The 19,407-nt window shown below is 33.8% G+C and overlaps 2 non-coding genes across 2 annotated transcripts; one reads left to right on the top strand and one right to left on the bottom strand.

The window, feature by feature from the left end:
- Nucleotides 1-672: 672 nt before the first annotated feature.
- Nucleotides 673-754, bottom strand: TRNAS-AGA (transfer RNA serine (anticodon AGA)). Its single transcript has one exon. It is a non-coding gene; the product is annotated as a tRNA-Ser (tRNA).
- Nucleotides 755-4,672: 3,918 nt separating this feature from the next.
- TRNAS-AGA (transfer RNA serine (anticodon AGA)) lies at nt 4,673-4,754 on the top strand. Its single transcript has one exon. It is a non-coding gene; the product is annotated as a tRNA-Ser (tRNA).
- Nucleotides 4,755-19,407: the final 14,653 nt, after the last annotated feature.

Here is a 19,407-nt window from a genome sequence, read left to right as displayed (position 1 = left end):
GCTGTGGTGATATAGCACTAACTTCCTTAATCTAGATTATTTTTTATCATTGCTTTGTATATGTTGCTTAGCAATATTCCATGTGCACCCTAGTTGTGATTGGAGAGTCTTAAGTAAGCGTATGTTTGATAAACATGTACCCTTAATGTAGTTTATGTGTGAAAGCCAGCTTAGCCTATCTCTCTTACGTTCTTACCATCCATTATTAAGGTAGTCACCCACGGACAGTTCCTCCATCTGGAAAAATGGACTTTTACAGACTTCTCGGCTGAGAAGTTTAGACCATTTTGACAATGAAGAATATTATACGAATAGAATAAATTATATTGAATTCACAAATTCATCTAGTATTTCCGTTGAGACACGTGTTAAATTTATAATAAATAATGTATATATTTCATTGGAATTGAAACAAGAGAAATTAAAATAATATGTAATTATAGTTCAACAATATTTTCTCCTGAATAGCGATTTGTTAAGTTTGGACAAAAGTCGATTAATAATAGTATGATCACGTAATATTATATTATATATTTTTTGTAGGTAGAACTAATAAATGTGCTGACTTTATCGATATATTAGTTGAAAGGATGATGCTGAAGCTCTAAAATATCAGAACTATATAATTTCGAATAACAAAACTTTACTTTTTCGCAATAAAAAATGTATGAACGCAGTCGGTAGGATTCGAACCTACGCTCCCAGAGGGAATCTGATTTCTAGTCAGACGCCTTAACCGCTCGGCCACGACTACTTATATTAAGGTAGAATATTTGCAATATTTGGTGATAGTAGATCAAACGTATCTAAAACAATATTTACAAAACAAAATAACTAGAATTTTAAAAGTATTAGAATCATTATTTGCAAATTACTTTTTTTTTGTGTATTGAGACTGAAGAGTAATATTTTCTGTTTTCATCAGACAATATGCAGATTTGTCGTTTATAAGTTAACAAATTATTTTTCACCGACTAAAACAAACAATGGTCGGAAGGAGCAATAACTAGTGAAAACTGCGGTTGATGTAGTTATCAATTTTTAAGATACGAAAGAGATCTAAAATTTCGTTTGGAATTGCTTTTAAAATTAGTACTATCTTAAATACTAGATGCATTAATGTTAAATGCATTAATAAAAAATGAATTGATTGATTGAAGAGACCAATCATCAGTCCATAGCTGACGCTCGGGGAGAATGTCTGCTTCTCAACCGGCTGCTGTTAATGCCGTTGGACAATGAGCACCCTTCTCTAAATTCCACCATATTTAAACATCGGCTGCAGTTGTTTTGGCCTTGGACCATGCCAATCTATTTCTTTAGATTGTTTTTGATGATCATGATCCGTGTCTTTTTCATAGATGTTCGCTGTGTGCCCTTTCCCACTTTCACCTTTCGTTTGACTGCTATGACTAAACCATTACAACCTATGAATTCGTTCCTCAACTGTGCATTGATCATCGTATCTTAAACGGATGGTTTCGTATGTAATATAACCTCGAATAGAAACTTTAATTTAAGAGAATTTTCTTTAAGCATCGTATCTTAAAGACCTCAAGTTTACCAAGTATCGAAGCCATACGAAAGAATTGGTAAGATAAGCGTGTTAGGGAGGCGAGTTAATATTAATTATAATACTCCTCTTCCATCTTAGGTAACCAATGAACATGAGATCAGCCAATGATATTGTAGCATCATATTGAATGCTATATGTGTTAAAGAAAGCTCTATGTATATAGAAAGATAAGAAAAATTTGTAAAAAATAGGATCACATGTTAGCATCTAATAAAATAACTTAGGATACCTAGAATATCTTAAAGTAAGAAGTATAATTCAATCTTTGTTGACATGTTTTTTAGATCAGCAATAACTTATTTTAGGGAAAATATAACATTAGGCCAACTTAACAAAATAACAGCTCATGTTCATTTTAATTACACCTCATACCTTAGACTTGAAACCAATTTAATTTAAGAATATACGTAAATAACTTTACGAAAAAACTTTGATACATTATATGATGAATTAAAATATGAAGATTAGATGATACGGGGGGAAATGAAATATAACCGGTAATTTTATAAAATAAATTTATTGATCAATGGTATACATAAGCGAAACATTTGATATTTCTCAATTTAGTTACCGATATGGAAGCTTGAATATTTCTTGTTCATAAAAAGTTTGAAGGCGAGTTTTCAGCCATTTGTGCCCATTATAACCCTCTACCTCTTCTACTTCTTCATTGTTTCTGAATATTTTGCCTCCAAGTGATTCCTTCAAGGGCGCCGACATAAAGTTATCACAAGGTGATAAGTCAAGGCCATCAGGAGGGTGTTCGAGGATTTTTCAGAGCATTTCTTCCAATTTGTTCCTTGTCAAAAGTGTGGTGTGTGGCCTGGCGTCGTCATGAAGAATGATTATTTTTTTAAATGAAATTTATTGTTTTTTTTATACATTTTTAGTTTAAATAGATAATTTAAAGATAACCCAAAGTCATTTTAAATGAAGAGATATAATTATTAAATAGAGTTGTTGCTAATTTACTCCCTGTTGTAAATATACATGTTGTGTAATGATCAATTCTTATGCAAATTAGTATATTTTAAATAGCAGCAGACAATGCGCGACTCCTTGCTTTGGAACAGTTGACGACGCACCACCCAATCCGACTAGTAGCCAACCTAACGAACAACAGTGCGACAAAAGAACTGATTTATGGGCACGGTCGGTTTTTTTCTCGAATTAACTGAGATTAACCTGCGGCCTGATTAGTTTTTACCGAGTGATTTACTTAAAACAGCTTCAAGAGCTGAAATCTTATTAGTGTTAAGCGGTACTTGCTGGGACAGGTGAATGAACATAATAAGAGCAGTTATATGAGTTCATGGTCCATGAACTGTCTATTATATTAGGTATATAAATAAGTTTCAACTATTCGACAGTGGAATATACCTAAAATAAATTTTTCCTAACATTGTTTTTTTATAGTGTCATATCGTAACCATAAAACTTTGTAATATTGTTGTTTTTGGAACAGCATACTTTTTCATTATTTCGGAATTTTAAATTTGTTTCTTTTTGTCATTAGATACGATATCAAAGATTACTAAAAATTACATTTTGAACAATATTTGTTTAATGATGAGTTTTAAAAAATGTCGTTGCCAACTAACATTTACACTTTGATTCTACAATGACTTAAAACTATATACTTATTTTTTGTTGTTGTTTTGGCCTAAAACCAGGCGGTGGAATGCATGAGTTGCCCTGGAGCGACAAGTTGGATCGAGTTATGTGAGACTTCCTCTAGGCTTACCAATACACTAAATAGGAACCGCCTCACAGTTTACCCCTGTGGGTCGCTACTGCTTCTGCATTAATTTGGGGATTTGGCACTCGCTAACCCGGCAGCCTTTATTGGGCACGAACTTGAGTTAACAGACGATTGGGAGCGGTCTTATGGGGGCAAAAGTTATAACTGCAGCTGCGGATGGGGTCGTTTCAGCCTAGAAAAGGGGAAGTTAGCGGTGACGCGGTGCTAAACTCGCAACATGTCGACCAGCTCGCGAACAAGCGCGTTTTCAGAAGAACTTATGCTGAGTTGTTTTTTGTGGAAGCATTGAGATATAAAGTGCTTGATTCCTGGAGTGTCAGTTTCCTTGCGAATTTGATTATTTCTGACAAACCATGGAGCATTTATGAATTTTTTCTCCTGAGGAGCTAATTTTGGAGAACGTGAAGTTGTTTCACCCGGTTGGGTGTAACAAACTTGTAGTAGACATTAGATCCTTATAGGAGTACGGAGCGAATTCACATCTTGTAACATAAACATTGGATGGAGATGGGAAGTCTGCTAGAGGGGCAGATCAGAGAAGATAGTAGGATTGCTATTACCGAACCATTCTGGATTACCGAACGGTCGGTCAAAATGGAGACCTAGGTACATTATGTTATCCAGCCGTGGAATTATTGCGGTGTCGATTTCAAGTTGCAAGACGCGAAGTGCCTAACGCTTCTTATGAAAAATGATGGCCTGGGTTTTCATGGGGTTGATTTGCAATCTCCAGAATTTGAACCATTTGACCGCATGATCGAGCTGTTTCTGTAAACCCCCTTGAAAAGTACCATCGAGACAGAGGCCACGAAGAAAGCATTGTCATCAGCGTAAAACACGACGTCAATGTCCTCTTTTCTCTGCAGATCTGAAATAGTGAGGTTATGTAAGGCTGGTGCTAGCGGAGAACCTTCAGTTAGGCCAGCGTCGATTTGTTTTCGACTGGAAAGTGTTTTCCTAATCTTGAACTGCAAAGATCTGTCCGATAGATAGGACTTGATGAGAGCGGTTAGGTCTTCTGGGAGGACTAACCGAACGAATGTTGCGATCAAACCGTCGTGCCAGACCTCGTCGAAGACTTTGGTTAGGTCCAGAAGGACTGCTCCAAGCATTTTAAGTGGAGAACATTGATAAAATACATCAAATATTTCTAAACTTATTTTTAACATGGGTTAAATGGGTGGAAAAGTGAGCAAAATATATGAGTGGTTTTAAAGAGTCCAATTTTATATTTTAATTGAATTAAAAAACTCCATATTCGATTGCTTTAAATTTATAAGCTCGTTACTTCTTATTCTCTTTAGCAAATAATTCATTTATTATTTGCGTTACAAGCAGTCGTGGCCGAGCGGTTAAGGCGTCTGACTAGAAATCAGATTCCCTCTGGGAGCGTAGGTTCGAATCCTACCGACTGCGACATGCTTTTTTTCTTCTTGTAAATTAAATTTAGGATATTAACTATTGACTATTTTTTACTATCTACTAGTTTCATTCATAACTAAATATTTTTTACTGTTTTAATTTCACTGTAAAAATGGTATTATTTTCAGTCTACTTCAGTCGGCCGAAATAGTCGTTACTAGTGTTATACTATTTTTAAATAATGGTATATTTTGGCATATGTTGATACCTATTCGATATCGTTATAATGTGTTATAAATTTGGCAGCTAACATTTCCACTATAAATAAGATTGATGCTGTTTGGATATTTAAATTTTACCCTTGTTCTTCCATATTTTAAATCCTACGTATCTTAAACCTCCAAGAATAACACAACAATTTAATTATTATTACTATAGAATTATTAATGTAATACAAAACCTAAATATTTTAGATTTTTTTGTTTTATTCTTCTCTATGGTTTTTTATGCAGGATAGTGTGCATGTGCCAAATTCGGGATATTTGTTGAGTAATGAATCCTTCCTATTGGCAGTAACTGATTAGAAACTCAATCTGTATCCGATTCTGACTATTTAATGGCTTTGGCATTTCCAATAAGCGACCAACCAAGCAACCAACACGCCAAAGTAATGTTTTCCGATCTAATCTCTAATGCTTTGAAAAATTATCAGGATATTTGACAACAGGACGACTTTTGTAGTCTTGTTCGGTTACATATTCGGTGCATTGTCTCTCTTTTTGACTAGAGTAAAACGGCAAGAAGTATATAGTCTGATATTAAAACGAATTTACAGACTGCAATAGGCAGTACATTATTCATCTTCATGTGAGTCACAGCTGTTTTGGATAGATTAAATAGTCTATTCAAAGTTTTTTGTGCGAAGTTATCAAGATATTTAATGTATTGCCTGCGGCAATTTGTAAATTCGTTTTGGAATCAGGCAGTATTGTCCTTATCATTTTATTCTAGTTAAAAAGAGACACAATGCTGCCTGATTAGTTCGATCACGTAAACGAATGAGCCTGTCAAAGTCGTCCGGTTGTCAGACGTATGCAAAATTCTTGAAAACAGTAGTGATGAGAGGTTATAACTGTAACCTATAAACTCTTGTGGGTGTATATATATATATATATATATATATTGTTTTTAGATGTACCATTATGTTAAAATAAATTACATTTGATAACATTTTGGTTCAATTATTTTATTTGGATTAGAATTTTGTTGTATGTCAACTACAAACTGAACTAAAAATCAGAGGAGATGTGGCAACATTTCGGCGTTTTGATGTCACAAATTGAAATGACGTATGTACAAAATAATCTTGAACACAAATATATTCAGTCGATAGTTCCCAGAGTTAGTTTAGGTACAATTCAATAATGTTTACATCCTAAGTATTCTGTTAACTGAGTGCGAGTGAACTTTATTAACCGATGTCTTGGAGATTTGAAGTTTTGATATTTTCTGATTACATTAATAGGTTTAATTATTTATAGGAACATTTTTAATCATACACTATATAAATACTGTGACTTATAATTAATCCCTTTTTAAATAACCAGAGTAAAATTTAATATGCTATTAAAATATACATGCACGCCAGTAATCATTATGTTGATCACATTTATTTTGTTTAATTAACTAAAATATATCTGAGATTCTGCTGGTAGTGATTTAAGTAACCAGTACGTAACCGGGCAAAAAATAAATGAATGCTGTTTATTCTTGCAAATCCGGACTAAAGTAGGTATCAAACATTAATTGCTGATTTTAAGTAAGCATTTAATTGGATCTGTCTGGTTATTGTAAGTCGTGAATCAGTATCTGATGGAACGTAGCATATTATAAAATTATGTGGAAATTAATCAACCATCGGTAACAGTAATTAAGTAGAAACTTGATCAACGTTTTGCTATCGGTAATTTATTTAAATCTGCCCCGACTGAAACAAATTAGGGTGTTTCTAAATAACGGTTACGTTCTATTAGATGATGGAATTCATTCGAAAACTTTTACAAATGATGGTAGCACACCAAACAACAAACATTGCCTTGAATACATTTTCTCTTAATAAATTATAAAAAATAATGTATAGCTTATTAAATATAAGGGATGGACAAAATAATTTTAGTACCTGAAACAGCCTGTCCATTCGTCCAGTTGTCAAATTCATGCAAAATTTTTCAAAACAATAGTAATAAAGAGGTTATAAAAAGACAAATGTTGTTTTATCGCTTTGCATGTTTTGATAAATTTCAAATTGCTGTTCATTATTACTCTGATCAAAAAAGCCGATGCCAGACAGAACAGATTACGTGTCTAACTGGTTAGTTCGAACAAGAACTGGATAATGGAGGCCCCCTCTTGTTATAAAATCCGTTAGACAGGTATGCATTTTTAATATCAAATATTTGCTGCGGTTTTTATTAAAAATATTTTAGCGTGTTGCAGCTGCACTGAGTTTCGGTTTGGACACGGTCACTGAAATATCTCAAAAAATATGATCTTGAATTCACCGAAAACAAAACCGTTCTCATACGAAGCGGAAGAATAATCAAGATCGGCTTGATGTTAACGCTATCAGAGATAAATAAATATTTGATATGTATAAAAATAGGGAGTAGTTTTTCAATACAAACTTAATTTGATATAATTATTTCATGGGAAACTGTTAGTCTGGAACTATACTGACATATATTAGATCACTTCAGTAAGTGATCTACAGTGCAACTTATAATCTAAATCTTATTCTAGATAAAATTAATTATTTAAAGTCTGTCTTAACTTATTCTAAAAACTATTCTAGCTTATTCTAGAGACTATTAAATAATACTTTATGTGTCTATTAATCAGTTCGTAAAGAAGTTTGCGTTTGATCCTACGCACTTCACTATCATCGCGCACATTTAACTGTTTGGCGAGTGCATTGGGATGCACTAATAATCTTTCAGAGTACTTCGCACTAATACTCCGAATCACACCCGTTATGGGTACTAGGGGGATATCAAGCTGAATCAGTTTGTTAGACACGTAATGTGGGGCATTGACGATGACTCACAACACTTTATTCTGGAACCTCTGGGGTATTATCTAATGATAATTTAGATTTACAGTTTAAGCGCAAGCTCTTTTGCGCTTTGTAACTATATGTTTTTTCCATGTCAAACATCGATCCAAAATGCATTCCCAGATATTTAACGTTGTCTGCTTGCGGAAGTCCATGATTATTCAATTTTACTGAGGGACATGTTCTTCTACAAAGGGTGACTGACACATGGGTAGATTTTGTCTCATTTTCTTTTGTACGCCACGTTTTCAACCACTATTCGACTTTGTTAAGATGAAGATTGAGGTTTCTTGTGACTGATATTGGATCCTTGTGTGATGATAAAACCGCTATATCGTCAGAATATGTTGCAACACTAGTGTTTCTTGAGGTCGGTAGATCAGCTGTAGACATAAGGTTTAACAATGGGCCAAGAACACTGCCCTGCAGAACTCTCGAATATATTGGGTGTAGGTGAGTGTATTCGTCACCCTGTTTTACAATAAAATGTCTGACAATGAGGTACGACTTCAGCAATTGAAAGTGCGTATGGGACAAAAGCTTTTTCCATTTAACATGCAGTCCAGTGTGCCACACCTTGTCGAAGGCCTGAGAAATATCGACAATATTTTTTTGTTGTTCAAGTTTTTGTTAATTTGGTTGACTAATCTATGTATTTGTTGTTCCGTGTTTATTACGGGAGCCAAATTGATGGTCTGGTATAATATTTCTCTCCTCTGCGATTATATAACAAGATGACAATAAAATGGTGTTAGGACAACAAAAGTTGATGGAAAATTCTAAACGTTGGAATAACAATTGATTCGTATTGTTCTGCCTGCTGTAAAAAGTATCGGTGAGTATATAATGAATTTATGATAACTGTAAGAAATGTTATTGTAGACTGTAAAAGATTTATGGGCACAAGTATTAGTGTAATTGTTCAGAATATACATAAGCATTTGGTAATGTGTCAGTTCATTAAATCTAGTTTTATCAAGAAGGAAGTATACAGGGTTAATAATTAATTGTCTAAGGAGCAATACAGTTATATCAAAAATGAAGGCCACAATAACTAAGCATAAGCTCGGCATAGATAAAGGTAAATATGCTCTAAGTAAAGTATATACTACTATATATATTACTAATTATGTTGTATTACTTACTACTAAATATATTAGTTTGATATAAAATTATTAATTAAATGGAATTCTCCATCCTGGGGATTCAACTGCAAACGCGCCTAGAACTTTAACTCATAAAAGTTATGGAAATGTGTTCAATGCAAATATAATAAAACACAACCCTAACCTACAAACTATTATAATTGTTTACGTAATTGTAGTTTAAGTCTCTCGATAATATATGCATTAGATTTTTGTTGTATGTTAAAGCCAAACTGAACTAAAACTAAGTTGATACGGCAACATTTAGATGACCTATGTACAAAATAACTTTGTATTTGATAGATAAAAAAAAACAGGCAAATATTTGATAGACTATATATTTGATTCTCCGAAATTATTAAAGTTCTAAAAATAATATGTGAAAAAGTTTAGAAGTGGTGAAATGAGCACCGAAGACGGTAAATGCAGTGGAGGCCCAAAAGAGGTTGTTACCGACGAAAACATTAAAAAAATCCACAAAATGATTTTGAATGACCGTAAATTGAAATTGAATGAAATAGCAGACACTCTAAATATATCAATTGAACGTGTACATTATATTTAGGAATATTTGGGTATGAGAAAGCTGTGTTCAAAGTGGGTGACGCGCGAGCTCACTTTTGACCAAAAAGAACAACGAGTTGATGATTCGGAGCAGTGTTTGAAGATGATCAAGCGTAATAACCCGAGTTTTTGCGTCGATATGTGATAATGGATGAAACATGGTTCCATTACTTCACTCCGAAGTCCAATCGACAGACATCAGAGTGGACTGCACACGATGAAACCGCTCCAAAACGTGAGAAAAAGCAACAGTCGGCTGGCAAGGTTATGACGTCTGTATTTTAGGATGCGTATGGAATAATTTTTATTGACTACCTTGAAAAAGGAAGGACCATCAACAGCGAGTATTACATAGCGTTATTTGGCCGTTTGAAGGACGAAATCGCCGAAAAACGGCCACATTTTAAGAAAAAGCAAGTGCTGCTTCACCAAGACAATGCATCGTGTCATAAGTCAGTGAAAACGATGGCAAAATCCATGAATTGCTTTCTCATCCATCGTATTCTCCAGATCTGGCTCCGAGCGACTATTTCCTGTTTTCAGATCTCAAAAGAATGCTCACTGAGAAGAAATTTTCGTCGAATGAAGAGGTGATCGCCGAAACTGAGGCCTATTTTGAAGCAAAGGACAACTCGTACTACCAAAAATGGTATCGAAAAGTTGGAGGGTCGCTCTTGAAGGGAATTATACTGAGTAAAAAAAAATTTTGCCAAAATACTGTGTTTAACTATGGTAGGCCGGGGACTTTTCAATTGACCTGTTACTTTGTTGATTTTCCAGAGTTAATGGAAATTAGATTTAATTAAATTAAATTTTAAAAATATTGAATTAATTTGCATATATTAAAATATATAGATATTTATTGTTTTAATTAATGTTATGTATCAAATACACTTTTGATCTTGATTAAGAATACTGTGGAAACCAGTTATAGTAACATCATTCTTAAATTATTTGCATTATTGTGTTATGAGAGACTGATTAATTTAATATATTGTGGTCGAATTTCGACCACATGGTGATCACTAGTTATCATACATATAGAAGATAGTTCAATGGTACCCAGAATGAATCCTTACTCGCTGGTTGGCGGCAAAAAAACGCGAAAAGCACCCAACAGCGATCGTTCGTTGTCGAGAGTCATGTTAGAAAAACGGATCCCGTTAGGGCTGGACGGTAGCGGCAGCAACCGCGTACCATGCATATTTCATAGTGCCTCCGCGTCGCCCTTTTCTTTGCGGCGGCCCGAAATCGCGTCCACTTTTTCGGTCAGAAACCGGGCCGGGCCCGTCGCCGCCACAGACGGATCGCATAAATAGCCGCTCTCGCATCTTTATGGATCCGCCGTTTTTCAAGGTCGAGATGCGCCATTGTTTGCGCGCAAAGAAAAAAGCCCATCCATCTGGGCCGCGTCGTGATGTATGGACGGACGGAGTGTCCCGTGACGGACGCGGTTTTTGCGTCGTCGTGCCGCTCCCGGTCCAGTTTGCGTCCGATGCGACAGTTTTGCATAAACTGTATACCGGGTCCTTCGATAATTCTTGCTTAACGAACTTCAATCCAACGGGTTTCTGTTTTTTTTGTATGGTCCTTAAAAAATTTTTGTAAATTATTTAAGGAAGTTTTATAGCCTAGATTTTTGTCCCATATAACAAATCAATTGAAAAGTCCCCGACCTGACACAGAGATGGCGCTACTAGAATTAAATTCCTATGTTTTTTAGTTAGCTCTAACCCTCAAAAGATGCGTGTATAAATTTGACAGCTGCCGGATCATTAGTTTATGAATTATAGCATTTTGAGTGAAGCAACTTTTGTTATTGTGAAAAATGGATAAAAAGAATCTCGCGTGTTGATATAATATTGCTTTTTGAAGGGAAAAAATACAGTTGAAGCAAAAACTTGGCTTGATCCCGAGTTTTCGGACACTGCCCAGGAAAATCAAGCATCAAGGATTGGTATGCTAAGTTTAGATGTGGTGAAATGGGCACCGAGGACGGTGAGCGCAGAGTACACTAAGAGGTTGTTACCGACGAAAACATTTAAAAAATCCACAAAATGATTTTGTATGACGGTAAATTGAAACTGAATGAAATAGCAGACACTCTAAGGATATCAACTGAACGTGTACATCATATCATTTACGAATATTTGGGTATGAGAAAGCTCTTTGTAAAGTGGGTGCCGCGCGGGCTCACTTTTGACCAAAAACAACGACGATTTGATGATCAGCAGTGTTTGAAGATGATCAAGCGTAAAAAAACCGAGTTTTTGCGTCGATATGTGACAATGGATGAAAGATGGCTCCATTATTTCACTCCGAAGTCCAATCGATAGTCATCCGAGTGGATTGCACACGATGAACCCGCTCCAAAGCGTGGGAAAATGTAACTGTCGGCTGGCAAGGTTATGGCGTTTGTATTTTGGGAAGCGCCTGTAATTATTTTCATTGACTACCTTGAAAAAGGAAGGACCATCACATAGCGTTATTGGACGATTTGAAGGACTAAATCGCCGAAAAACGGCCGTATTTTAAGAAAAAGTAAGTGCTGTTTGACAATCGAATCCATTTCGAATTGCTTCCTTATTCACCATATTCTCCAAATCTGACCCCCAGTGACTATTTCCTGTTCTTAGATCTCAAAAGAATGCTCGCTGGGAAGAAATTTTCGTCGAATAAAGAGTTGATCGATGAAACTGAGGCCTATTTTGAAGCAAAGGACAAATCTTACTACAAAAATGGTATCGGAAAGTTGGAGGGTCGCTATAATCACTGTGTCATCCTTGAAGGGAATTATGTTGAATAAAAAAAAATTTGCCAAAAAATGTGTTTCACTATGGTAGGCCGTGGACTTTTCAATTGATCTGTTATCCATAGTTAGGACCTTCAAAAATGTGTTCTCAAGAGGATACCTTCCGAAAGAGGGATAATTTGAGTGTATAAATATAGAGCTGTTACCTCGATTAATTAAGATTTTCTACCAATGTATGATGAACGTTATGAACATCACCATTGGTATTTAAACTGTTATATTTGCAACAACGAAGCTTTACTTGATGACCCTGGAACTTCTGCTACTTCCAAGCCGCTATAACAGCTCCATTACTTGAAAGAGCTATAAAAATACAGACGAGAAGTTACGCTGCTTAAAATTTTGTAAACATGTAGTCTATCCAAAGTAGCAGTAAACTCGTGTGATCTCAATTATGACGTCAAACATATTACACAATTTGGGTTATTTTAGCTTCGATATATAATAACATTGTATATCTATATATATTTATGTCTAATATGAACATAATAATGAAACGAAAATGTTATTAAAATATAATTTATTTTAACATTATAATACATCTAATGCATATGCTACCAAAGGGCTAAAACTACAGTTAATTTAAACGGCAAAAGTAGTTTATTGGGTAGAGTTATTTTATTATATTTATAGTGAAGCTATAATACTCCTCCAAGGCTTAATCCACCTAATTAACAATTGTTCAGCTAAGTAATGTATTTTGTTTTTATTAGAGAACATATTTACCTTTTTGTATTAAGTTCTTGTTTCCTTTGTTGCTATGTTTTCCTGTCCAATTATTGTGATATTACTGTATTTCTAATAAGTTTCTCTATTAATATTACTACCAGTGTACATTTTTTTTGATAAAATCTTTATACTATTTAGTTCCTACATTTTCTAAGAGTGTTAGAGAGGGGCACATACCTAAGTTGTCTATGGATACTTTCCAAACTAACTGTTCCCTCTGAAACAATTGTATTAAATTATGTTTATATGGTAAAAACCAATCACCGTTTTTATTTATTTCATACATTTAATCTTGAATCGAGCTATCATCCAGGCACGTAAATACTTTCTTTTCGATGAATCCAAACATATATGGTTTTTCTTAATTTAATAGATTTCTAGTTCGGTGTTATGGAATACTTGCAGCAGTTCGGTGTTTTTGTTGTGAATCGTTTAATTTCCTCCATGACAGTTGGAATTTGAAACTCTAGGTTTAAGTAATTGGTTCTATAGTATCTGCGTACATCATGTGACGTTTTAACGTCATCAATTTACATGACGTAAGTTTACAGTTTTATGAATAGGTTATATAAATATAGTCTACTTAAAACAACTTATTTATGCCATTCCTTAATTGCTGCCTTTATTGATGCACTTATTGAGATATTCTCCACAAGTATACTATGATATGGGACATTGTATGCAACAACAACTGATGAACCCTCTATACTCTTTAAAAGCTGATTTTCAGACCACTGCAAAATTAAGTTATGGTTCATTCCTCCATGGAAAACATTAATTCTGCAGCAGGAATAAAACCATTCCTGGTCCCAGCATGAATAATTATATGCCTGTAATAAATTATTAGTGAGTGTTATGACTAATAAAACCTATTCAGTAGTTGTTCAAATATTTATCTTTTTCCATCAGCTTTTGTTGTCTTTACACTATATTTATTATCATCTTGCCATGGGTGACACAATGTAGCATTTTGAAATATCCATGTCTTATCTAAATATAAAAATTGACACACTAATTCTTCCTTAATTTTCTTGTGTGTTGTTAAAAATTGTACTCTTTTAAAAGTAGTCTCTGGAAGTCCAATTAAACGTCTTTGTGAGTCATCTTTATACCACTTAAATCCTATATTATACAACAGTGTATGAAGGGATGTTCCAAGTTCCTGAAATAGCTGCATTTCTTTCAGCTTATTTATGGATCCTTTCCAGACAATTTTCTCTGAAATAATTGTATCAAAATATGTTAATATTGAAAAAAGTGTCACTGTTTTTATAAATTTCATACATTTGGCCTATGATAGAGCTACATCAAGCTGATCTTGTTCGTCACCTGTTTCGCATAAAGACGTTTTCTATTTGGCGAATTTAAGGTTATATTGTTTTTTATTTTTTGAGATATTTTAGTGACGCAGCAATTAATATTTAAGAGTAAAAATGTTTACTTCCCTAACGAATTTTACTGGCAAAACGGGATCTCTATTATCTCGTTCCTGTTCGAAATAACTGATTACAGACGCAATCAGTTTTTGACTCTGACTGTGTAACGGCTTCCGCATTTTAAATTCGAGTAATAATAAGCAGAGATTTCAAAATATATTAAACCAAGGCATTTAAAACAACGTTTGCCGGTTTGTAACCCGTAATTATAGTGTTTTGAAGAATTTTGACAAACGGAAATCTTCGAACATGTCAAACAACTTTCCTTTTTGTGTCAAATCTCTTTTTAAATAGAAAAAATAGTAGAAAAATATTGTTTGACTGTAAAACGAATCTATAACTTTCGACAGGCACATATTAAGGACATGAGTTCATTGCTGTTTTGAATAGACTGTATATGAATAATGCATTCTCTACAACTTATTAGCCATTGATGCTATCTATCCGGAAACACGACACGAACTTCTTCGCAGACTCAATATATAATATATGTAATGCACACAATACCTAGAGCATCAAATATACGATACGCGATTTCACATATTCTTTTATGAAGACGACCAAAAAGACAGGCGACGTTCGCGAATTACATCCATATCGCTGACCGTATCGTATTTCGCCTTGCCGCAATGAAAATCGATCGGTCTCCCATCTCGACCGCAATCTAAAGTGTCCGCAAGTCGCTCGGTATCGAATAGTATCGCCCCTCGAAGGGGGCGCAACCTGACACCGGTCGGCTCTGATACTCTTCACCGGGAAACAGGTTGAATCTCATACGGTAACATAAATAAGCATACAGTAAACAGAATGTAATTTTGGTTTAGCACATGCGCATTTTCGTTTATTTGAACTAATAAGTCTGAGGAAAAGAGCGCTATTCTGGCAAACTCGCGGCAAGCGCATATATAGTCTATCTAAAGTTTCAGTGAATTTACATCATAAAAATATATAATGTATAGTTTACTGCAATTTGCTACTAGAATTAAATATGTTTCCATATGTTTTTGAGTTAGCCCTAACCCTCAAAAGATGCGTGTGTAAATTTGATAGCTGTCGGATCATTAGTTTGTGAATTATAGCATTTTGAGTAAAACAACTTTTGTTATTGCGAAAAAAATGGATAAAAAGGAATTTCGCGTGTTGATAAAATATTGCAATTTGAAAGGAAAAACACAGTTGAAGCAAAAACTTGGCTTGATGGCGAGCTTCCGAACACTGCCCCAGGAAAATCAACCATCAAAGATTGGCATGCTAAGTTTGGACGTGGTGAAATCAGCACCTAAGACGGTGAACGCAGTGGACGCTCAAAAGAGTTTGTTGCCAACGAGAACAAAAGATATCAACTGATTGTATAAATCACATCATTTGGGCATGAGAAAGCTCTATGCAAAGTAGATGCCGCGCGAGCTCATTTTTGACTAAAAACAACGACGATTGGACCATTTGAAGGACGAAATCGTCGAAAAACGGCCGCATTTGAAGAAAAAGGAAGTGCTGCCTCACCAAGAGAACGATGAAAAACGATGGCAAAAATTCATGAATTGGGCTTCCAATTGCTTCCTCATCCACCGTATTCTGCAGATTTGACCCCTAGAGACTATTTCCTGTCAAATGAAGAGGTGATCTTTGAATCTGAAGCCTATTTTGAAGCAAATCACAAATCGTACTAAAAGAATGGTATCGAAAATTTGGTGGGTCGCTATAATCAGTGTATCATCCTTGAAGGGAATTATGTTGAGTAAAAAAACCAATTTTGCCAAAAAAATGTGTTTTGTTATGGTAGGCCGGGGATTTTTCAATTGATCTGTTCCCAACCATTATTTTCCTTCTCATTTTATTTCAGATGAATAGAGATACAATGCCGTCTGATGCGTTCGAACGTGTAACCGAATCAGTCTGCAAAAGTCGTTCGACTGTCAAATATCTGCAAAATTATTTAAAACATTTGTGATAATATTAGTTAGAAGCCGGTAAACGATGCTTTCAATTTCAATAAGCCGGATCATTAGTGAATTATAGCATTTTGGGTGAAGCAACCTTTGTTATTGTGAAAAAATTTATAAAAAGGAATTTAACGTGTTGATAAAATATTGCCTTTTGAGGGGAAAAAATACAGTTGAAGCGAAAACTCCGAAGACCAATAGACAGTCATCCGAGTGAACTGGACACGATAAACCTATTCCAAAGCGTGGGAAAACGAGAAAAAGGAAGTGCTTCACCAAGACATTGCAGCCTGTTATAAGTCAGTAAAACGATGGCAGAAATCTATGAAGTGGGCTTCGAATTGCTCCCTCATCCGCCATAGTCCCCAGATCTCGCCCCCAGCGGCTATTTCCTGTTCTCAGATCTCAAAATAAAGCTCGCTGGGAAGAAATTTTCGTCGATTGAAGAGAGGTGATCGCCGAAACTGAGGCCTATTTTTAAGCCAAATCGTACTACAAAAATGGCACCGAAAAGTTGGAGGGTCGCTATAATCAGTGAATCACTCTTAATACTGACTATTTACAGATATGGTAAAGCAGTGAGTAAATTAAATTTTATTAAGAAAAATGTACAAAGGTAGTAACATGAGAATGATTTGATAAGAAAACACAGCAACGAAGGACACAATAACTAAACGTAAAAATTTAAATATGTTCTCTAATGGAAATAAAATACATTACTTAGTTGTACAATTAATAATTAGGTGGATTAAGACTTCAGAGGATACCATAGATGGTTTAGAAAAGAGTTCGATGTGATTATAATAAAACAACCCTAACTTACAAACTGTCGTGGCTGTTTAATTAAACTATAGGTTTATGCCCTTCGATAATATATGTATCTGATGTACTATAATGCTGAAATAAATTATATTATATTACAATTTTGTTTCATAATTGTTTTTGCATTAGAATGTTGTTATTTATCATAGTTAAAATAAACCAAAATTGAAAGAAAATTATCTAATTCTTTGTAAATAGCTTCTGATCGAATAAATTTAGTCCCATGAAATTAAGAAATAATAATTAAGCATATCTTACAATTGCCATTGTAATGGAGGTGCTAATATTTCCTCAAGTATTGGGAGCTCTTTTAGAGACTAGCAAATATTATAATATGAAAATGACTAAGTTTGTGTGGTAATTTTGTTTACCAACTAAATAAAAATTGGTAAACATTTGGAAACAATAGATAATATTTCGTTTTTACAAAAAGTCCAAAAACAATACTTACATAAAGACCTGATATTATTTATTATTATTAATAAAAGTCCAAACTATATTTATATACGTCACTCATCGATCTCAAAGCTTCATCTTCATCTGCAGAAAATCGTACTTTTCGCCTGAAAGAAATCTCCAGTCAATACATTATTATTTTTACAAAACAATAACTTATTTGCCTATGCAGTTTTATAAATATATACACTTTTTTCCTTATTGGTATCACTCCTCCACCTTCAAAGTAATAGTCATTAGATCATTCATTCAAGGTGTCTGATGATTAATGTTATAGGTTCTGTTTATTCGATTCAAATAAACTCTTATTAGGAAATTTGATCTTTTCAAATTGCGTCCTGCAAAATCATATCTAATTCTTTCTATTATTATAATTTAATTTTCTTCAGCTTTTCCTCAACCAATTCTAGTAACACTTCATCTATAAAAGAAAATTTTAATCGTTACTATAATAGATAATAATTAAAGTAAATGTCTAATTTGTATCAGCTATTTTTGACGAAAAAATCCTATTAATTGATTGACTACTGAACAGACTATATTGTAAATTTATTAACCTAAAACGAAAAATGTGTTTAAAATGTATAATTATCTTTAATATTCTCTCATACTCTTTGAAATGTCTTTATATGAAGGAAAATACTTGAAGAATGATTCGTGAAGTTTTTGGCATATGTTGACTTCTGTTTGATGGCCTTGAAAATAAGTTGTTACAAACTTGACAGTTATTATTTTAACTTTTGAAAATTGAAGCTTTGTTCTTTCATATTTCGAAAGCAATGTAAGGTTAATTACAATAAAATGTGTATAAAATTTATAATTATCTTTAATATTCTCTCATACTCTTTGAAATGTCTTTATATGAAGGAAAATACTTGAAGAATGATACATGAAGGTTTTGGCATATGTTGACTTCTGTTTGATGGCCTTGAAAATAAGTTGTTACAAACTTGACAGTTATTATTTTAACTTTTGAAAATTGAAGCTTTGTTCTTTCATATTTCGAAAGCAATGTAAGGTTAATTACAATAAAATGTGTATAAAATTTATAATTATCTTTAATATTCTCTCATACTCTTTGAAATGTCTTTATATGAAGGAAAATACTTGAAGAATGATACGTGAAGTTTTTGGCATATGTTGACTTCTGTTTGATGGCCTTGAAAATAAGTTGTTACAAACTTGACAGTTATTATTTTAACTTTTGAAAATTGAAGCTTTGTTCTTTCATATTTCGAAAGCAATGTAAGGTTAATTACAATAAAATGTGTATAAAATTTATAATTATCTTTAATATTCTCTCATACTCTTTGAAATGTCTTTATATGAAGGAAAATACTTGAAGAATGATACATGAAGGTTTTGGCATATGTTGACTTCTGTTTGATGGCCTTGAAAATAAGTTGTTACAAACTTGACAGTTATTATTTTAACTTTTGAAAATTGAAGCTTTGTTCTTTCATATTTCGAAAGCAATGTAAGGTTAATTACAATAAAATGTGTATAAAATTTATAATTATCTTTAATATTCTCTCATACTCTTTGAAATGTCTTTATATGAAGGAAAATACTTGAAGAATGATACGTGAAGTTTTTGGCATATGTTGACTTCTGTTTGATGGCCTTGAAAATAAGTTGTTACAAACTTGACAGTTATTATTTTAACTTTTGAAAATTGAAGCTTTGTT

This window comes from Rhynchophorus ferrugineus, unplaced genomic scaffold (assembly GCF_030347505.1).
Source record: "Rhynchophorus ferrugineus isolate W39M unplaced genomic scaffold, kcgeb_rfMv2 rfM2, whole genome shotgun sequence".
NCBI classification, from domain to species: domain Eukaryota; kingdom Metazoa; phylum Arthropoda; class Insecta; order Coleoptera; family Curculionidae; genus Rhynchophorus; species Rhynchophorus ferrugineus.
Note: the sequence above shows the minus strand (reverse complement) of the source record. Positions and strands in the feature narration are given on the sequence as shown.